General features: G+C 50.8%; 1 protein-coding gene across 1 annotated transcript in view; it reads left to right on the top strand.

The window, feature by feature from the left end:
- kdm6ba (lysine (K)-specific demethylase 6B, a) overlaps window positions 1–22,721 on the top strand; it is a 66,295-nt gene that overhangs the window by 940 nt on the left and 42,634 nt on the right. Inside the window, exons 2-4 of the mRNA XM_084691431.1 lie at window positions 493–521; window positions 1,119–1,304; window positions 21,652–21,713. The gene's annotated coding sequence lies outside the window, so the exon portion shown is untranslated. The remainder of the gene's footprint in view (window positions 1–492; window positions 522–1,118; window positions 1,305–21,651; window positions 21,714–22,721) is intronic.

Raw genomic sequence — 22,721 nt, 5'->3', positions numbered from 1 at the left:
TCGTGTTGTTTTCACATATCATTATCAAAACTAGGCTAGATGAGATCATGTAAACACACTTGAAACGGGTTACGAGAAGCTAGTTGGAGTTGTTAGTGATGTTGCAATCGTTCAGTGACGGGAATGTCCAGAGTTATGCTTCTTCGCCGTGGGGCACTTCTTTGCGTTGTCAGAGATAAAACATTTTCAACCATATGCCTGTAGACTATCTTGCATGTTTACGGCAGCCACGGTTTAAGCGTAGTCTGTTTTATTTAATTAATTAATGGTTTATTCGGTACCGGCGGCCATTGAATGAAATCCGGGCCTGCTAGTAATTCGGGAAGGAGTGTCGCATTTTCTTTCTGAAATGTCATGTGGGGAAGTTGTGGCGGGTTCCGTACAATTTCCAGGAAGGAACGTTTGAATTTTTTTTCTCTGTACATTTTTTCTCCCTCTTCTTTCCTTTTCTGTCCCCGCCCACCTCGACCACTGACACCACCTCACCGACAGAGAGCGCCAAGGCACAGTTAATGGATCAGGTTTGTCGCAATGGGTCCTAACTGACATGCTATCGATCAGATGGCAAATCTTTCTGTACTTTTACTTAGTTGAGTCCAATATAAGGCCTAAGCTGCCTGTCGGTGAAAGGGGCGCGTGGCCCTCCTACATGGGAGTAAGTGCTGGGTTGTTGGCATCAAGACTCGATATCCGTGATGCTGTTACCTGGACCTTGATGTTCTAACCGTTCCTATTGGTTGGAATCTGAGGTTCCCTCACAGGAACCCTTAAATCTCACTCACAGGCCCAGTTATACAATATACACAGAGCAGGTTTGCGGTGTCAACGTGTTTGTGAGGCCATCTTTATTCCACCAGGGGGCGACACAGTCTCAGAGAACTTAGTTCGACGTTCCTTTGTGTTACAACAGCTGCTGACTTCTCCAATCCCAACAAAAACTACAGTCAAGTTGAAACGTACTAGTTGAACAGAAAGAAGTTACCAGTCCGTTTTTTTTTTTTTTTTTTTGTCATATGGGACATTTCACCAGTTCGACTACGTCCTTTTACTGTGGTGTCAGAGAGAACATGACAGACCGGCGGGTTTGATATGAAACATTAACGCTTATCTGTCCACAGCTTGGTCTGGAGTGTTGGTGTAAACCATCCAGACGTCACCTGACCCAGCACTTGAGATGTGAACATGGCCAATCAACAGCGAGGCTGTGAAGGGGGTCAGAGAGGGCGGCCAAAGAGAACAGCCAATCACGGGGAGATGCTGTTCTCCATAAGGGATCGGCTGATGTGGCACCCTCTATGGCGATGGTTAGTGTGACCTTGATAACATCACCTTCCTAATACTTGGTATGTTGTGTCCAGCTGTGATCTGACCGGCCTCTGTTCTCCGTGTGTGTGTGTGCATGCATTTTGCTGTGATAAGGGTCCTCCTCTCCCAAACCTCTCTGTATCACTCTGATGAACTTGGCAACTTATATATTTTTTTAATGTATACTTATTTTAATTGTATTCCACTTAGTATTGCTAGTTTATGTATAGTTAGACCACATATTTTAAATGTAAGATTTCTATATGTTTATTGTATGCACCTTCCTGCCAAAGCAAATTCCTTGTCTGTGCAAACTTTCATGGTGAATAAATCCCTTTCTGATTCTGATTCTGAAGTTGGACTCGCCTGGTAACAAGGAAGGGTTCCTTATTCCATGTCTCTCTCTCTGTCTCTGCCTTTGTGCCTCTCACACATTCTCTGTCTATCACACTCTCTCTTTGCTCTCTCCCTCTCTCTCTTTCTGTGTGAGGTGATTAGACCTGGATGTTTAAATTATGAAGATGGATGAATAGACATGGTTTTATCCTCTCACTGGTACTGGTTTGTGTCTGGCTAGTCTTTCAACGGGTTACAGGATCTTGAACGTTCCTCGAACATTTCCTCCACGCTCGCTGAATCCACGCCAGTGGGGTGGGAGTGATTTGACTTGGAGCAAAGCAGGGCAGGTCTCTTCTCTCCACACCCTGCCCTCTCTCCCTCTCTCCCTCCCCCCCCCTTGCCATTTCAATTACATCCACCCTCCTCGCCCTCTCATTCTTTTTTCTCTACTTTTATACGGCCGCTTAAACTTTCTCTCTCTCCCCATCTCTTTGTCTCCCTCCCTCTCCGTGGTGCTCTCTCTCCCTCCCTCTCCGCGGTGCTCTCTCTCTCTCCCTCCATCCCTGTGTTTGTTAAAGCATGACATCATGTCACAGGGGGGCTTTATGTGGTGTGTCTGGGAGCCTGCCAGGTGTCTGGGCCCGGTGCCGAGCAGAGAGACCCTGGCCGGGAGCCCCTTTCAGCACGGACGCTTAACTGGAGGGGAACGGCCAAATACACACACATTAAAACACCCCCCATTCATACACACACACACACACACATTAAAACACATATTCACCTCAAACACTTCTCACACCCACACCTCTCTTTTTTGTCTTTAAATGACCAAATTACTGTGTGTGTGTGTGTATAGACACAGTATATATATATATATACATACATACATACATACATACATACATACATACATACATACATACATACATACATAGACTATATATACTCACAATGCAGACTCTTAGCACCGTTAGCATGGTTACAGAGGATGAAAGGATTGATCAGAGAAGGGGAGAGGAGGTAGGAGGAGAGGGTAGGAGGGAACGTAAGAGAGACGGTTAGAGAAGAGGAAGAGTAGGTGTGAGTGGAGGACAGACGGTGGAGAAAGAAGGGGGGGGGGGGGGGGGTCACCAGAGCTGGAGTGTGTTGAAGAGTAGCTTCATGCTGATTCATTCAAACAAGGGATCAGAGGAGGTGGTGGGCGGAGAGGACAGGACAGGAGAGGGGTGTATATTACAGCCTTCATATTAGCTATCCAGCTCCCCTATCAAGGCCTTGTGTGTTGGGACTGTGTGTTCTGACAGATTAAACACAAACTCTGTGTGCGTGTTTAAGGTCACACGCGTGTAACACCGTGTGTTTGAGTTACAGGGTTTCTGGTAAACCCTGCCGTAAACTCAGACAGCTGAGGGCTGCCCTCAATCATTGTGACAACCCTGTCCATCACAACCCCCCCCTCACACACACACACGCACGCACACACACACACACACACTGTCTGCCTGGCGTCACCTTCACTCTCTACCCTCTCTCACCATCTCTCTCTTTTACTGTTCTTTATGATGATAGTTTATGGGCCCCAGTCTCACAGCTTGCCTCTCTGGTCTACTAAAGCAGACACTCAGTAGACCCTCTCCACCGGCTGCTGGGCGTTCATGGGGAAGAGAGAGGGGAGGGGAGAGGGGACTTTAGAGGAGGTAAACGGATGGAGGTGTAGGAGAAGGAAGAGAGGATGAGGGGGGGTGCTGGAGGGAGAAGAGCAGGAAGGAGTGTGAGGGAGGGAGCTGCCACTCGCCCTACCCTTCATGGAGCGAGGGAACAGAGTCACCGAGGGAGGAGAGGAACAAAGGGAGGAGGAGCTGACATCATCTACTCTCACATCTTGTGTGTGTGTGTGTGTGTGTGTGTGTGCGTGTGAGAGAGAGACAGATAAGTTATCTCATGACTGGGCTGCTGGTTGAGAGAAAAAAGAGGAGGTTGATGCTGGCAGACCAGGAAGTGTATGAGAGACCATGAGAGAGAACCCGAAGATGGGTAGAGCGATGGGGGTGAAGCGAGAGATGAGAGACGAGGAGTTGTTTCTTATCCTGCCTGTTTTTATTATGTAAGCCGCCTGTGAAAGCGTGTAGGGGTGACACACTCTGTGGTTGGCATGAATGGCGTCACTGACTGGCATTCAGCTTGGCAACCCACTTCTCCAGGTTGAGACCTACTTTTACCCAACCGTCCTGTGTGTGTGTGTGTGTGTGTGTGTGTGTGTGTGTGTGTGTGTGTGTGTGTGTGTGTGTGTGTGTGTGTGTGTGTGTGTGTGTGTGTGTGTGCATTGAGCTTACACCTGTGTCTCTCAACGTCTAGCGGTCTAGTCTAGCGCTTAAGGAGGCCCTTGGGGTTACATGGGGTGTGAGATGTGTGTGTGTGTGTGTGGTCATTTGACTTGAGGAAGGGGTGGGGGGATTGGAGGGCACAGGTGCATCAACAATGCGTCTGTTTGGGGGGGGGGGGGGGGGCGCGAGGGGGGGGGCGGGGGGGGGGGGGCGCGAGGGGGGGGGGCGGGAGGGGGGGGGGTTACAAGGCTGTTCAAGGAGGAAGGAAACGGTAGAGTGCAGTTGAGGAAGTTCTATCATAGTTGCATGACTGGGTTGTGTATTTCAGTCATGTAGGAGTCACGTAGATGCAAACACTAACTGCAGCTCTGTTCAAACACACGCACACTCTCTCTCCCTCACACACACACACACACAAATGCCTGCTCCTCCATTCTCTCCCCTGTGACCCTCCCCCAGCTCCTGTTCTGGCTTTTTGCTCTCAGGTTGCACCCCGCCCCTCCCTCCCCCCTGGCCCCCCTCTGACCCCCGCCTCCCCCCCAACCCCCCTGCTCCCCAGGGCAGGGCAGCAGACCCCAGCCCTTTGTGCCTCTCCCTCCCTCCATCTCTCCCCCTCCCTCCATCTCTCCCCCTCCCTCCCCTGCCTTTGTGTGAGAGGGGCCAGCGCAGGGGAACAAGGGGGGTGGGGGTGTAAGAGAAGGAGAGAAAGAGGCTCCCTATAACACTGATGCGCAGCAGAGGGGCAACACTGAAGGCACCTCCGCGACATGGCCATGTGCCACTCTTCCTCTGAAACATCCATCCATCCCTTCATCCATCCAACCCTTCATCCATCCATCCATCCCTTCATCCATCTATCCTGTGACTCAGCTACGACTGTGTAACATAATCACCACAGATTCAACAACGATTTCATCTATGGACTTATTTACGAGACAGCTAACCTGTGTTATGTTCAGTCCCCCAGAGTGTAGGAATCAATATATGTGTGTGTGTGTGTGTGTGTGCATGCGTGTGTGTGTGTGTGTGTGTGTGTCAAGATCAGGTCACAGTTAGAGCCCTTGCAGTAATAGTAGGGCTAAACAGAGCCCTGCTCCCAGCAACACTGACAGATGGAGACATTAGCCAGATACCTGTTTGCTACATCGATCACAGTCCATCTCCCCCTCCCTTCCGCCCCTCTGGAACACACACAAACACAGGCACTGCGCGCACTCACACACACACACACACACACAGCCCCTTGGCCCTTGAGAGAACTCGTTAACCTCTGGTCTGGTGGAAGGCAGGGGGCTGGAGGACCTCAATAGGGGGCGCTGTGTGTGTAGTGAGGAGGATCCACATCCTCACCTGAGCTTTTCAATCTGCCAGGTGCTGGGATTTCTTCACCCCCTGACCTGACAAAGCTGTCTGAAGATTAAGAACGCACACAAGGTTGCGTACTTACTGTACCTAGTCAGCTTATTTTACAATGCAACCCAATCCTTCTCATGAATATTGCATGTGTACCGGGCCTGTGGGTATATTACACATGCAAACATACTGATACATGCTTACTGGCTACACATCACGCTTGGCTCACACTTGATCCCATGTAGTGTTTTACAGTAAGTGTGTGTGGTGTGGGTCTGTGTGTGTGGTGTGCATGTGTGCGTGTTTGAAAGGCTATTCCTGGAAAGCCAGCTGCCACTCACGTTACCGAAGCTAACTCAATTATGAAAGCTGCTGAGCTGCCTCAATATACACACACACACACGCACACACACTAGCATACCCACTCATGCCTACACGCACACACACTAGCATACCCACTCATGCCTACACACACACACGCTAGCATACCCACACATGCTTACACACACACAGGCCAACATATAAGCGTTACCACAGACATGCTAACAAACTCAAAATGCACCCCTCCCTAAATACACACACACACACACAGCATATCCTGCCCCCTCCCCAAACACACACGCTTAAACACATTACCAGAGTCATCACTCAAATGTCCAGCCGAGAAACAAAAGCTTGTTTGTTTTGGGAAGTTCCTTTTGGATTACTGTGTCTTTGGTCATTTCAGTTTTGTCCGACCGCAGAGCACCAGTCTGGGCCACCGTCCGACCCTGACCCCCAGCCCTCCATGCTCCTCCACACGGTTCTGTTCCAGCCTGCCCCAAGCCAGTCTTCTAGGTGCATGTCTGAGTTGGTGACCTGAAGAATGTGCACAGACACGCGCACACAGAGAGAGAGAGAGAGAGAGAGAGACCGTCTCATGGCTGGTGATAATACCCTGGAGTCACAGAGAGGATAATTAGTCTTCATAGGAAGAATACCGGACACTTAAGACTCTGGGCCCCACTCTCATTACTTATAATTACCTGTTGTTCATTTTGACAACCCTTCTTCAATTGCTTGGTGTGTGTGTGTGTGTGTGTGTGTGTGTGTGTGTGTGTGTGTGTGTGTGTGTGTGTGTGTGTGTGTGTGTGTGTGTGTGTGTGTGTGTGTGTGTGTGTGTGTGTGTGTGTGTGTGTGTGTGTGTGTGTGTGTGTGTGTGTGTGTGTGTGTGTGAGAGTATATCGACCTTCTCTAGTGGGTAAAGTGTCAGTCCCCCTCCAGATGGATCACTTCCGTTGAGACACACACACATGCACTCTCAAGCCATCCCGTGCAGTCACACCCAGTCTGCCAGATAAACACTGTGAAAGGACACACTTCGGTGTGTCCCGGCCTGGCTCCCTTTCAGCCGGCACAGCCATTCATCATTCCCCTGTCTGTGGACTCCCCAGTCATTGTCTCTTTCTGCTGCGTTATTCACTAGGAGCCACACTGTCTCTATCTACCTCTCTACCTCTCTCACCTTTTCTTTTTTCAGCTCCCACCTCTATCTTTTTCCTCCTGTCTCTGTTTCCATCCATAATACCCTCTCTCTGTCTCTCTCTCTCTGTCTGTCTCTCTTTCTCTCTGTGTGTATCTGTGTCTCTCTGTTTCTCTCTCTCTGTCTCTCTCTTCCTTCCTCACCACTACCACCTTTCTCAGTGAGAGAACAAAGAAGCTGTAGCAAGCTAGCTAGCTAGCGTGTGTGAGCACTCTGATATGCAGACAGCTTACACCCCTGCGCTAGCTAACCCAGGAGACCTAGTCATGTTTAATCACAGAGGCCGGTGGGATGCTAACAGACACCGGGCTCTTTAACCCTGCGCTAATGATATTGCTAGCAGTAGCTTTTTACAGAGACTAGGGGAATGATAACATGCACTGGGCTCTTTAACCCTGCGCTAATGCTATTGCTAGCATTAGCTTTTTACAGAGACTAGGGGAATGCTAACATGCACTGGGCTCTTTAACCCTGCGCTAATGCTAGCAGCAGCTTATGACAGAGTCCATGTGAGGAGATCGAAGAAGCTACACTGTCTTGAAAACAAGACACAATAGAGGGTCGATAACTGTTAGGATGGACCAGTGTTTAGAGTCACTGTGATTGCTGTGAGTGTGTAGGAGCTGTGATGTTGTAGAGCCGTTGTAGATCGCTGTTCTGAAGGGTGGCCGGAGGCCAGAGACAGATGTTCAGATTTCAACTGTCCTGTGTGCTGTTTCAATGTTTTCACTGGCGTAAGTCTACCATGTGCAGCAACAACAACAACAAAAAAAACGAATTTGCACAGGTGTGAAGCGGGGCGGGGGGGTCATACAAGTCGGTACCAGTCTAACCCAGATAACTCTCTTGTGTAGGAGTTCATATTATGTTTTTTATTTTGTTTTTGTTTTTCTTCTAAAAGTTGTGCTTGTTTTGGCTTAAGTTGGTGTGAGTTATTTAGACCTGGGAACATCTCACAGGGAACAGGCATGGACAGTGTGTGTGTGAGGAGGGGTAGAAGGGGGGGTGGGGGGGGCGGGGTCTTCATAGGCCACCTCTAGGGGCCAGGAGCAGGGTTTTGTTGCCATGGTGAACATGGAATCCAAAATGCAGAGCTCCTCGAAGCCGCCTCATTGGTGGAGAGGCTGTGCATGGGATTGTGATGTGTGCTGTCAACCGGCCAATGGGGCACAGACTGAGCTGGGGCTGTTGCTAAGGGGAGTTGCTTGGAATGGAGTCAGCTGGGTTCTTTCTCTCTCTCTCCCTCGCTCTCTCACTCACACGGGTGCTCTCTCTCTCCCCAGTCTGCTGCTCACTCTGCCTTTGCCCTCGTTGACTCCATCCCCCCTCCTCCATCCCCCCTCCTCCATCCCCCCTCCCTCCATCCTGTCTCTCCCTTCTTTTTTCTCTACACTTCTACACGTGCGAAGAGGGAAAGAGCACATGTTGAAAAATTCACTGAATATTTCATGCAGTTTGCTGTTGGGTGAGGGCTGTGGGACGCATGCTGGGCCGAGTACAGTAGAGAGAGAGGAGAGAAAGAGACACACACACACACACAGGGGAATCAATAACAGAAATGGGGTTCTTCTGAAACTGATCCAGTTTGCATGGGGTTGCAAGCTGTCTGAACCCAGAATTGCAGGCACGCACACTCGCACTAATACACTCCAATCTTTAGGTGAGCTGTGGAGAGTCAGCTCTCCATATCCTCCCTGCATCCCCACAGCCTCAAGTCTGATCCCCCCCAGATAAGTAGATTATGTTCTACAGTAGGTGAATGGTTTGACCGTAATAGTGTGGGCTATTGTTAGCATCAGCATATAGCACAGCCCAGAGTGCATTGGTATTCAGCTCTGTCTAGAAAACTCTTGAGGGATCATACAATGTTGTATTGTTCTCAACAAGACAACTCAACAGAATGGCGTGTTGTGGACTCTTTTTAGATATGATTAGTCCACAGAATACGTCACCCTAACTACCAGTCTCTCTCTCTCTCTCCGTCTCTGCCCCCTCTTTTACTCCTCGTCATTTCCTCCCTCTTTCTTTGAGGCCCTCTTTTCCTCCTCTTCACTTCCTTTTTCCTGTCCTCGCCCCCACATCTTTGTTCCTGCCTTTTAACACCCCCCCCTCTCTCTCCATCTCTTATCTCTTTGTCCTTGCCTCCTCTCACAGTTCCGAACTGTCTCACATGCTCGCTCTCTCTCTCTCTCTCTCTCCCCCCCCCCCCTTGCTTCCCAAGGCCCTTCCTTGCAGATGTGTGTAATGGATCTATTGTGTGCCGGATGGAGAGAGTCCCTGCAGCGGTAGTAGTTATGAACTAAACTCCATTAATGGATCACGGCTACTCTGGCCAATGACATAATCACACTCTCTCACACACACGCACACACTCTTTCTTGAAATTCCCAGCCTCATAATCACATGCACGCTGTTTTGACACAACTTCACTAATGCAGTCAAGCATATGTAAGAGACACACAGAGCCTCGGTATCAAGCTCACACACACACACACACACTGTACCATTCTCCATAGCTGTATCACTTACCATCATGTAATCCTCCCAATCATTTATTCATACAAGGAGGAGGGAGAGAGGGAGAAGAGAAAAAAGAGAAGGGTGGAGAATGAGGGTGAGGGAGAGGTTGGGGCTCGTCTCTGGGAAAAAAAAGCAGTTAGCGTGGTTATTAGCAGTGTTAGCAGAGTGTGTGTGTCAAGAAGGGATGACCAAGATCAAAGCCTTCGAATCCCAGCAGCCTCTTATCTTACAGCCCACTCATCTTTATCACCAATGCCATGCTGTGTGTGTGTGTGTGTGTGTGTTACACTGGTGGCAGACACTTGGGTTTGGAAGTGTCTTTATGTCGTGTGTGTTTACGCTGTTGGCGGGCGTCTGTATGTGTGTATGCGTCCATGCAATGTTTATTTTCTGGATGCCGTTTGGCTAGACTATAAAACATATATTCAGCTATCCCCAACAGGATGCTATGCAAACATAAATACAATACAACACACACACTCCCCAAAAGACGAGCTTGAACGTTTTTTTTCTTGTTTTTTTCTTTGTTTTCACTGAGATGGCGTGCCATCGCTGAAGTTTCAGAATTGCATTCCATCCTGCACACACACACACACACCTATTTACATACATACATTTACACAACTCACATCAAGCCATTCATTGCACTCCTTTGCAGCAGTAATGTAGAACATGGGGAAAGGTTCAGACACTATCCAGCACCACACACACACACACACACACACACAGTAGCAGACATGAGTGTGTGGGACCCAGCTAAGACCCGTTTTCTTCTACTTCTTTTCATCTCTTTATTTCCTGGAGAGCAGAATGTCTTTGCTCACACTCCTCCCCTGGTCCTCTCCTCCTCTTCTGCACGCGCTCACAACAGCTCTGAAAGACACGAGGACAGGGGAGTAAGCGTGTGTGTGTGCGTGCGCGCGCCTGGTAGCTGTATACTACAGTTCGGTACAAAGAATCTGTAAGGAGAGGTAACTGAGTGCATCAAATTATTGACGTAACTAGAGTGAAGTCTACTGTAATGTTCTACTGTAATGTTCTACTGTAATGTTCTACTGTAATGTTCTACTGTAATGTTCTACTGTAATGTTCACTACAGGTGCCAGCAACTCTGAGAGATGGCTCCCTTATCTGTGTGTCTGTTCCACGGAGGCTTCTTTTGTCCTTTCTCTCTCGTGCTCTCTTCCGTCTCCCTCCTTACATCTCCCTTTCTCCCTCCCCCCATCCCTCCCTTTCTCCCTCCCCCTACCCCCATCTCTCCCTCCATCTCTCTGCCTCAGTAAGTGAGAGTGACGGCTTGAAAGGCTCACTCTAGGCAGACGTATTCTGTCCATCCTGCGCTGAGAGAGAGGGGCGTGAGAGAGAGATACTGCAGCCTTGTTCTGGTGTGGGGTGGGGGGGTGGCAGGAGTTAGTTGAAGCATGACTGAACTGCTATGTCTCTCTCTCTCCTTTCAAATGTTAGTAGGTTTTATCCTGAAGGTGTGAGTTGAAATGCCACATGCATTCTCTCCATATTAGTCAATGTTAGTTTCTTAGTGGAGTGTATGTCTCATGGTATATCTCTATCACACACACACACACACACACACACACCGGATTCTATTTCAAGTAGGTGGTCGGTCTTTCACTGTCTCCCAGAGTTCTGTATCTGTGGGCGTATCTGTGGGTGTGTTTGTTAGAACAGTGTGTGTGGGGGGGTGTTTGTGTCTGCTACAGAAAGGGCTAACTTGCACATACACCCACCACGTGTAGGACTCTTATTCTATCTTTCCTCAACTTTCATTCCCACACACACACACACACACAAACTCTCTCTCTCACGCACACACATACTCACAGATGACTGAGTCCTAGTGAGTATGAGCTCATTCAGGTTGTGGTTAATCAATGATCCATAAGCCACTAGCTATGTCACCGGGTTGAAATCAGCTCGTTAAAAACCATGCTGCATGTTTTTAGCCGAGCTCAGTGATAAACTTGCAGATGTAGACCCCCTCCCCGTCTCCCCCTCTAATCTTACTCTCTCTCCATCTCTTTCTGTGCCTGTCACAGAGGTGACCTTATGGCCAATGACCTCATCAATAAGGAACTCATTTGGGGGTGGGAGCAGGGAGGGGGGGGGGGGGGTGAGGCAGGACCTTGTGGGGTCAGGAGGGAGGGGGGGCGGGGGGGGTAGGGTGTGACCCCACGTTTGGAGGCGGTGGGTCGGGGAGGGGGGGCGTATGCCTCCATCTTAGGTTACGGTGTATTGAGTGAGCTCTCAGGCTAACTCAGCCCTGCTCTCTTATCTCCCCCGTCTGACACTGCCGTCTCTGTAGCTCTCTGTCCTCGCCATGGAAACCATGCAGGTGTGCGCTCCTATCACACGCACTCATCTCGCTACTCCTTCCTGCCCCCCCCCCCCCCTCCTCCTCCCCCGCCGCACCTTTCTCCCTCCCTCCTTTCCAGTTCGCCTCCCCCGCCGCACCCACTGTCTATTTCCACACTCATCCTGCTTTCTCCCTTATCCCTTTATTCTCTCTCAGCCTCCCTCCCTCCCTCCCTCCCTCCCACCCTCTCCCCTGGTTCAGCGCTCTCATCCGTACTGTCTGGAGGGAGGTGGAGCAGAGGAGGTGGGGGACATGTGACCCTCTGTCTGGAGCCAGCAGTAACCTTACACCCCGACTCACAGGGAGAGGGGCATCAGGGGGAGAGGGGCATGGAGGGAGGGGGGAAGGGACAGGGATCAAAGGAGCGAGGGAGGGAGGGAGGGAGGGAGGGGAGACAGGAGAGGTAACTTGATCTTTATGATATTAAAGCACACACACTCCTTCCGCGCACACACTCGCAAACTCACTTACCACGACAGATACACAAATTGTCGTTTTTTTCTCATGCCAGTGATGTAATCCCCAGGCAACATTGCCATGGCAATTGTCCCCGTGGAAACGTGCTGCGGTGTGAGCGCAAGCTGATTGCATTGTCTAGGCAACTGGAAAATAGTGTTTTGCCAGCTCCGTGCCCCTAGGCTGCAACTGACAGACGGTCTTAGAGGAGGGGGAGAGAGGAAGATAAAGAGAGAGGGAGAGGTGGGAGAGAGAGATAAAGAGAGGGAGATTGAGGGAGGGGGCTAAGAGGAGGAAGATGGAGAGAGCAGTTGAGATAAGAGAGAGTGGGGGGGAGAACAAAAAAGGGTTTAGCGGAGCTTTGATGATGACTGTCCAGTGAACAGACAACAGAGATCACCTCAGTTAGTTTCTAGAAGATTCTTTCTTCTCTCTACCCTCTACTCAGCGCCCAGCTGGATGTATGGGGAGGGGATTGGATTCATTGAGACATGTCACTCTCCCAGAATGCCTTGCTCTGAAGCAATGAAACATTTGGAAACATATGCAGAGTACATTAATAAACTTACTCAAAGAAACAGTTGCTAGAGCATGTGGAACCCAATATGGGTTGTCTAGGTGTAGGAGAGGAGGTTGTCTGGATGTAGGTGTAGAGGAGGAGGCAGCATTGTCTGCTGTTGGTCAGGGGTCATTACCATAGACCAGATGTGTCAAGTGTTCCTTGGACAACAATGGGCTCCCAGGGGCCTGCAGACCAGCCCGGGGCCTGGTGATCCCCTTACAGCCTGGGGTTTTCCTATGTGCTGCGGCCCCCGCGTGTGTCCTGGCCCTGGGCCAGAGCTGCCAGCCTGCCTCCCCCCCCCTCCTCCATCCCACCCTGGGTCTGGCTCCACTTCCCTGGGTGTCCAACAAAACTGGGACATATCCAGATCTTTCTCTTTTTCCATTTATCTTCTTTTCCACCTCTTCACTTCCTTTTTCCTGTCCTCTTTTCTTTGTTCCTGCACCCATCCAACTTGCTCTTTCTTTCTTCCCCTCTCTCTCTCTCTCTCTCTCTCTCTCTCTCTCTCTGTCTCTGTCTCTGTCTCTCTCTCTCTCTTTCTTACTGTTTCTTCATCCTGTGCCCGATATCCCTCTATTGTTCTCCCTCTGGCTCTTCCCTGCATGCTCAGAGGCTTCCTGCGTCTTTCACCCCCATACTGTACACACACACACACACACACTCTCTCTCTCTCTCTGTTCTCAGTATTTCCTCTTTATGAATCTGCAGACTTGGAACTATGTCTTTCAAGATATCCTCCCCCTGCATTCAAGCGCACACTCTTTCTCAAATTTACACACACACACACACTCTCTTTCACCCCCACCCCTACCCTGTCCCCCAACGCCAGCCGGTGTGTGGCAGGCTGATTGCGCTCCTCGTCGCTGTGTGTGGCCTCCACATCAAGCCGTCCCCGCTAACCGCCGGGGTCTCATAAAGGCTCCGGTTAGCGCGCTAGGCTAGCGTTAGCTGCACCAGGCACCAGGCTGATCCATCTACACCTCTCCTATCCTACCACCCACTGTGAGGCCGGCCCGGCCCCACCGGGAGGCCTCAGGGTGGGCTAGCCCTGCTCCCAGCCCTGGGTGGGTCTGTGGAGGGATGTGTGGTCCCCCTCACTCTCCCTGTCACCTCTCTCTCCCTTCGTCTCTCTATGTCTCTCTCTCTCTCCATGGTGTTTCAATTACCAGCCTCCCTGTCACCCTGCCTCCCCTAATGATGCTTTGCCACAGACTTCACACATGTGCAGACCGTAGACACACACACACACACACACTAACTGGGGTGTGAAACACACCTACTGTACTGGATATACTTATTTGAACTCACGCGTATATGAACTGAGACGTTCACATGAGTCTATAGAGGGAAAGAGTCTGCAGCTTTCCATGTAGTGTGTCTCACTGGTTTTATACAATGGAACTTGATGTCTGAATTCACTACCACTATACAGGTCTGGTTCAGGGGCCACACACACACACACACTCATCTTCACGCTGACGTTTAGCCCTCTTTCAGACACAAACACAAACAGTAGCATAGGCAAAGCTGCTGAGTTTACATTCCTGCACTGTATGCTTTGGCTTAACGTGCGCGTGTGTGTGCATGTATGTATGTGTGCGCGTCTGTATGTGTGTGTGCGTGACTCCTCCTCTGTCATACAGAGTTCCAGCACCATATTGGAATGATTTTAAATTCCCCCTGTGTCTTAGCTCTCCTTAGAGTGGGGGTAGACCCCATGAACTTGCCTGACCGCTTGAATCGAGACCTCCTCTTCCCAGCTCCTCTCTCCCCTCTCCCTACCCTTTTAACCCCAAACCCCGCCAACCAATTAGCCTGTACTCCGCTTACTGACACACTATAATCACACACACACACACACACACACAGACAACCTCTCTAACGACCTGGCTTTGGTTTGTTTATAGATTCAGTTGAAGTGATGTCTGCCCAGCGGCCCCTCATGGTGTTGTGTTGGACAGACTGTGACCAACACAGTTGTGCTGTGGTGGTCTGGGATCTCACCTGTCCTGCTGGACTCCAGTCTGAACTGGAGGCAGTTCTGAGACTGAGGCAGTTCTGAGACTGAGGCAGTTCTGAGACTGAGGCAGTTCTGAGACTGAGGCAGTTCTGAGACTGAGGCAGTTCCAGAGACAGCAGATTCACTCAGTGATTAAGGAGACAGGAGAGCAGATTAAGTCTGTTGAGGAGATGGAGTAGAGACTGATGGGGACTGCATGTGTCTGCATCAAGGGCATAGTGACCTGAATAGATAGACTGTAGTGTGTGTGTGTGTATAACGGGGGGGTTGGTAATCTTTATAATTCTACATGGTGTTTGAAGTCAAAGTTTGGAGCCGACAGAGGAAAAACTTCAAAAGCGCATCTACCCCCCCGCCTTACTCTCTCTCTCTCTGTCTCCTTTCCTTCCTCCCTCCCTAATTCCCTCCTTCCCTCCCCTCTCTCTGTCTCCTTTCCTTCCTCCCTCCCTAATTCCCTCCTTCCCTCCCCTCTCTCTGTCTCCTTCCCTCCCTCCCTAATTCCCTCCTTCCCTCCCCTCTCTCTGTCTCCTTCCCTCCCTCCCTAATTCCCTCCTTACCTTCCCTCCCCTCTCTCTCTCCTTCCCTCCCTCCCTTATTCACTCCTTCCCTCCCCTCTCTCTGTCTCCTTCCCTCCTTCCCTCCCTAATTCCCTCCTTCCCTCCCCTCTCTCTGTCTCTTTCCCTCCCTCCATAATTCCCTCCTTCCCTCCCCTCTCTCTGTCTCTTTCCCTCCCTCCCTAATTCCCTCCTTCCCTCCCCTCTCTCTGTCTCTTTGCCTCCCTCCCTAATTCCCTCCTTCCCTCCCCTCTCTGTCTCTTTGCCTCCCTCCCTAATTCCCTCCTTCCCTCCCCTCTCTCAGTCTCCTTCCCTCCCTCCCTAATTCCCTCCTTCCCTCCCCTCTCTCTGTCTCCTTCCCTCCCTCCCTAATTCCCTCCCCACTCGGTTTCTCTCTGATCTTATGTGAGGAGCATGGGAGTGTCCTGTAGATGAGGCAGGGCAAGAGATTAGACATGCTGACGCCCCTCACGCACACACACACACACACACACACACTGTTTCTCATCCCCCCACCTCAGATGGAAACAAATGCATGGAGTACCCGTGTGTGTGTGTGTGTGTGTGTGTGTGTGTGTGTGTGTGTGTGTGTGTGTGTGTGTGTGTGTGTGTGTGTGTGTGTGTGTGTGTGTGTGTGTGTGAACGTTTATCGTATCGAGGTGGTTCTGTCATTGTTTTCAACATCACTCTGTAATAGTGTTTGACACCAGCCTATTTTTACCCCAGTGGCAGATCCCTGAACCCTTCAGGCTGACTCACCCACACCACAGGCCAAACACCAAGGGTGTGCACACGCTAGAGGACTCACATGGGCTTGCAGAAACCCTCAAACACACTCCGCCAAAGTTTCCAACTGTCTGTTTGTTGGCCGTGTGTGTGTGTGGATCACATGCTCAGAGGCAGAGGCTCAACAGCTGCATGTGGTTTGTGTTTGTGTATCTGACAGCAGCTGGCCTCTCCTGAACCCCCTCTCCTCCTCTCCTGAACCCCCTCTCCTCCTCTCCTGAACCCCCTATCCTCCTCTCCTGAACCCCCTCTCCTCCTCTCCTGAACCCCCTCTCCTCCTCTCCTGAACCCCCTCTCCTCCTCTCCTGAACCCCCTCTCCTCCTCTCCTGAACCCCCTCCCCTCCTCTCCTGAACCCCCTATCCTCCTCTCCTGAACCCCCTCCCCTCCTCTCATGAACCCCCTATCCTCCTCTCCTGAACCCCCTCCCCTCCTCTCCTGAACCCCCTATCCTCCTCTTGTGCCGCCAGCCCCTCTGTTTCTCCTGCTCTCATCTTCATCTCCTTCCCCTCCCTCTCTCGCTCCCCCCCTCTCCTCTTCTCCCCCCATCCCTCTCTCCTCTTCTCCCCCCATCCCTCTCTCCTCTTCTCCCCCCATCCCTCTCTCCTCTTCTCCCCCCATCCCTCTCTCCTCTTCTCCCCCCATCCCTCTCTCCTCTTCTCCCCCCATCCCTCTCTCCTCTTCTCCCCCCATCCCTCTCTCCTCTTCTCCCCCCATCCCTCTCTCCTCTTCTCCCCCCATCCCTCTCTCCTCTTCTCCCCCCATCCCTCTCTCCTCTTCTCCCCCCATCCCTCTCTCCTCTTCTCCCCCCATCCCTCTCTCCTCTTCTCCCCCCATCCCTCTCTCCTCTTCTCCCCCCATCCCTCTCTCCTCTTCTCCCCCCATCCCTCTCTCCTCTTCTCCCCCCATCCCTCTCTCCTCTTCTCCCCCCATCCCTCTCTCCTCTTCTCCCCCCATCCCTCTCTCCTCTTCTCCCCCCATCCCTCTCTCCTCTTCTCCCCCCATCCCTCTCTCCTCTTCTCCCCCCATCCCTCTCTCCTCTTCTCCCCCCATCCCTCTCTCCTCTTCTCCCCCCATCCTGTCCCTCCCCCCCCTGCCCTGTCTGGAAGGCCAGGGAGCCCTCCACATCCGCCAGCTATCAAAGCACTGACCAGATGACACACACACACACACACACATACCACATTCACCCACATGTATACTACTTCTTTTGTATCTTGAGCTAAGAGGAGCCAGATGCGCACTAACAAATGCACACGCACGTAGTTGCTTTTTTTGTGGGGGGGGAGGGGCACCCCCAATGGGTGTGCGAGGATGTGTGTGTGTGTGTGTGTGTGTGTGTGTGTTGTCTCATGGTTACGGAGCACAGTCTTTAGTCAAAACCTCCAGTCTCTCTGTGCTGACTCAGCTGATCCTGGGCGTTTTTAACAGGGTCTGTATCGCAGATCCGGCAGCGTTTAATAGGGTCTGTGTGTTTTCTGGGCTCAGGTTCAGAGCCCACTCAGCCAACAAGTCTCAAACAGGGTGTGTGCGTGCGTGTGTGTCTGTGTGAGAGAGAGAGAGAGAGAGAGAGAGAGAGCGAGAGAGAGACAGAGCTCATGCCCAGTCTCAGTGGTATTGGAAGTGTATATGATACCAATTTGGCAGGAAAGTCATTACATTCTATACACTGCTCCACTCAACAATATTTATGTGGCTGCTTTCTATAAGGTGTGTGTGTGTGTGTTGACCTTGTCTCTCATTGCTGGTTCCCAGAAGGTTGATGAATAAATAAAGGCGTGACTCCGCCCCTGTGATGCCGTGTTTGCTTGCCAGACAGTGACCCGACACAGCCTAAACACAGCCTCACACGATCACGCACGCACACTAACTCACAATCGCACGTTAACTAACGATCATACTCATGATCACACGTGCACTCAAACACTCTCTAAACTCTCACACGCCATCACACACTTCTTACAGCCATGCACGTATACACAGTTTCACACATGAACTGTATACTCTCACAACTAGTCTCACAACTGCCCTAGTCTTACACCTCACCAACAATATCCTTCTTTCACTGTTTCACTGACACACACACACATGATTGTACACACACACACACACTTTTGTTTGACATGACCACAGACACACACAGAGACTCTTGTCTCTTCTCATACCCACTTGTTTGGGGATCTGTATAATGTTAGCTTTTTATTCTTCTTCGGCCTACAATTGTGTGTGCGTGTGTGTGTGTGTGTGTGTGAGCAGCCTCCACAGCTATGCGGTGGTAGTGCAATACAGCTGTCAGGGCCAGACTGTGACGAGGACTGAGACACGTACATGTCCATTTGCAGACTGGGTGGCTTACAGCATCTATACCCAGATAGAACGAATCGTACTAAGATACTAAGGTTTCAGACTTCCAGATGCTCACTCACACACACACACACAGCTCAGAGCAGCGTTGGTCTTAGCAGCCGGTCAAAGGTCAGAGTTCAAAGGGGAGGAGCCATGGGGATGAAAGGGCTGGCTACTGCCGGGGTCACAGAGTTCAACCTGCCAGGGGTCACAGAGGTCAACCCCACGGCCATGCCTCTGCACGTGTCCCAAGCAGGTGTCCTAGCAACCCGGCCGGGGGAGGGGCAGCTGTGTAAACACATCTCTGTCCACGTTTAGCAGCAACACACACACACACCGAAATGCACGCAGTACGAATACACTGACAAATACTTGAAGACACCGAGACGCACTATCACACTGCGGGTGTTAGAATGTAGATGGAGGGGTGAGCCTTCTTTGATGTGGGGTTGTCGTGAGTTCACGCAGGGAGGACAGGAGGATGACGACGTGTAAACAAGGAAGGTGTTCTCCCTGCCGCCTCAGACCCTGCCCTGCCGAGGGTCAGCTGTGGTTCACACAGCACACTTCAAAGCCGACCGCAAGCACGCACGCAAAGCTGAGGAGAAATGAATGATTTAAACGAACCAGGTCTAGATCGACTTTGCAATCACGGAACGCCCCGAAGCACTTCCATGATATGCTTTTCAATGTAGGAGAAAGTATCCACACACACACAGACACACGTTTTAGCCCCCCCATTGCTGTGGACGGTAAGCGCCGGCTCACTCATCCGCTCCTCATTGATTAGTTGGGTTAGAGAACGTGGGAAGGCTTCCGTCTCCTTAGCCTCACTGTGAACTATCACACAGCACTGACAACAGGGAAGTGTGCGAAAGAGTGTATGCGATTGAAAGAGTGTGTGTGTGTGTGTGTGTGTGTGTGTGTGTGTGTGTGTGTGTGTGTGTGTGTGTGTGTGTGTGTGTGTGTGTGTGTGTGTGTGTGTGAGAGATGGAGAAAGGGAAGGGCGGAGGCATGGACAGAGAGTGAAATGAAAGAAAACTAATTAAAGAAAGTGGAGTTTTAATTGGGAGTTGCTGCTGGTTGGGAATTGTGATTCCAGAAGGAATAACCATCCCAGGTGTTTTGGGAAATAGGAGGAGGAGGAGCGGGTGCGTCTGTACAGAACTAGGTCTCTATCCTCCATATGGTGTTTCTCTCATTCTGTCTCCCCCCCCCCTCCCTCTACATCGCTGTCTTTCTCTACATCCCTATTTGCATCCCTGTTCAACCGCCTTTCGCAAGCCTGCGAGTGTTTTGTGTACGTACAAAAGTTAGGACAACATGGGCTCTGTGTGTGTGTGTGTGTCAGGGTCTTAGCGTGCCACAGTGTTCCTACAGTCGTAGTGACAATTCTAAAAATAACTTGTTGTAAACCCACTCACCCCTCCCTAACCCCCTGGACCGGATAGCACCCCCCTCCTGGAATGCTCCACCCCATCCTGAAATGCAAGCTGTTCCTGTTGTACATTTCACATGCTGCTAGAACAAACCTAGTCCCCCAGAGAAGCGGGAGGGGGGGGGTTGTCCTGGAGAAGCCTCCATGAGTAGGAATAGTTTGGCTCGTTCAGACATGGAGGACTGTTCTGTCACACACAGGTGGGTGTGCCCAAGGCTGTGTCCCCAGGCCCATCTTTTACTCCTTTGTGTGTGTGTGTGTGTGTGTGTGTGTGTGTGTGTGTGGCCGCAGGCTGTTGTCAGGCAGATCAGGGAGCTGAGTTAGCCCAGCTGTCTGTACCTACATACCTCCTTCAAGGAAAAAAGGGGAGGAGAAGAAATGAGGGGAGCACATTCCTCAACGCACAAAACATATCCACTGGGGGCAACTGCAAGCCCAGCAAGATTCACGCTCTCCTAACTCCTCCCAACGAGAGTTGAACTACTTTTACTCTGTGTCACACTCTTTCTCTCTCTCCCCATCTCCCTCTCTGTTGTTCTGTTTCCTTTTGTACGCAGACTTCCACCTTCCAAATACAAAACAAGACCTGCTCCCCCCTCCCCCTCCGCTTGTCTCCTAGCCTACTGGCAGACTCTTGGAGATAGTCTGGGGGAGAATTCCAGAAGGCTGGAAGCAAGGGATTATTCTAAGAGGGAAATCCTAAACGATGGAATATTAAGGATTTATCTGAAATGTTTCTGGCTCCCTTTCTGTGCTTGCTGTTGTTGTGACATGAACCGCCTGCTTCTCTCAAACATTGTATTTTGCGTACACACACACATTTAGATCAACACACACACACACACACACAGTCCGTCTAAACAGGATGCTTGGCCCCTGTCTTCTGATAGGTCATTGTTGTGGAGGCTTTGGGAGAGAGGTGGTCTAAAGCTACTCACACACTGTTTAATAGACAGTAGCAGATGTGGGTTTAACTGGTTAAATCAAGCGTTTGTTTGGAGACAAACATGTTTTTGGAGGTAATCCTGGCATGCTCCAGATTGATCTGAGCGTCTAGAAGGGTTTGTCTCGCTGCTTCGGGGGTTTACGTGTGTGTGCACCTATCTGGTGTGCGATGTTGCACAAGTTTGCATCATACTGACCTGTTTGTCTGGTTAGCAGATTTGTTGTTTTGTTGCAGTGTACGTCTGTGGGTGGGTGTGTGGGTGTATTTGTCATAAGTCACTGGATGTATAGTGTGTGTGTGTGTGTGTGCTCCTCCTCCTCGCCTGTCACTCTTGGCTGCCTTAGTGAAGAGCATAATGACCCTGACTGGCTGTCTCTACGACATGAGCTGTAATCACCAGCTCTCTTGGGGTATTCATTATCTGTGTGTCTGTTGTTCAACTACCAGTGGAGAGAATGAAAGGTGGTTGCCTCCTTGTCTTGTAGGTAGTTGGACTCCTCTCTCTGTGTATGTCTCTCTGTCACACACACACACACACACACTTTCTCTCACTGTCTCACTCTATGTCTCTCTCTCTCTCTCACACACACACACACACACTTTCTCTCACTGTCTCACTCTCTATCTATGGCTCTCTATCTCTCTCTCTCTGTCTCTGCAGCCAGTCCAGAAACTGGTTGGTCTGCTCTGGTCCCAGTCATGCTTTAAGTTCAAGATCCTAGTGTGTTCTGTATTTCAAATGTGTGGTGTTGGTGTGCTGGGTGTTTGTATGTGCGTGTGGTCGCTACATAATGTGTGCTTGTGTTCCAGGTCCAGCCCCCACCTTCCCACACTGGAACACGCCCACAGACACAACTGCTGGGCCTCTGCAGGTGAGACAGGGAGAACACGTTTGTGTGTGTGTGTGTTTGTGTGTGTGTGTTGCTAATCGATGCACTGCTCGGTCGCCTGGATGAACCAGACGTTGGAAATGGTCTGAGAGTCCCCTGTGGAAACATGATACCCACCAAACACACTCTCTCTTTCTGTCTCTGTCTCTCTCTCTGTGTCTGTCTGTCTCTCTCTGTGTCTGTCTCTCTCTCTCTCTGTGTTTCTCTCTCTCTCTGTGTCTCTCTCTCTCTCTCTCTCTCTCTCTCTCTCTCTCTCTCTCTCTCTCTCTCTCTCTCTCTCTCTCTCTCTCTCTCTCTCTCTCTCTCTCTCTCTCTCTCTCTCTCTCTCTCTCTCTCTCTCTCTCTCTCTCTCTCTCTCTCTCTCTCTCTCTCTCTCTCTCTCTCTCTCTCTCTCTCTCTCTCTCTCTCTCGACATTCACAAGCACTCACACTCATGATGACTCGCTTGCAAACCACGCTGTGAGGCTCTTAAACACACACTCACACTCAGCGCACACACACACACACACACACACGCTTCACCAGCACCACTCACACACCTGCTGGGGCCTGGGAGAAAGCTGAGCTCCTCTCTGCCTCAACTGGGGGGATGAAAGGAGGAGGATGAGGAAGGGAAGAGGAAGAGATGGGGGGAGAGGAGGGATAAGAGGAGGAGGAAGAGATGAGGGGAGAGGAGGGATAAGAGGGGGGGGGGGGGTAAATCTTTCACGCAGAAACGTACTCGGCCTAACAGAAGGAGGGAGTGAGCGAGCGAGAGAGAGGGACAAAGAAAGGGAGCAGATAAAGAAGAAGATGGAGGCAGGGGGGAGAGATGAAGAGTGATAGCCAACTCTGCATGCTACTGTCACCTCTCCCCTCTTCCTTTCTCTCCCTCTCTCCCTCTTTGTGAACAGATGGGCGGAGGTATCAGATTTTAATGAAAGCCAAAAGAAAAGGGGCCATGAAAATCCCATGACCAAAACACACACACACACACATACAGACACACAC

This window comes from Hypomesus nipponensis, chromosome 25 (assembly GCF_054491055.1).
Source record: "Hypomesus nipponensis isolate SF chromosome 25, ASM5449105v1, whole genome shotgun sequence".
Taxonomy (NCBI): Eukaryota; Metazoa; Chordata; class Actinopteri; order Osmeriformes; family Osmeridae; genus Hypomesus; species Hypomesus nipponensis.
This window is presented reverse-complemented; position numbering and strand designations above follow the sequence as displayed.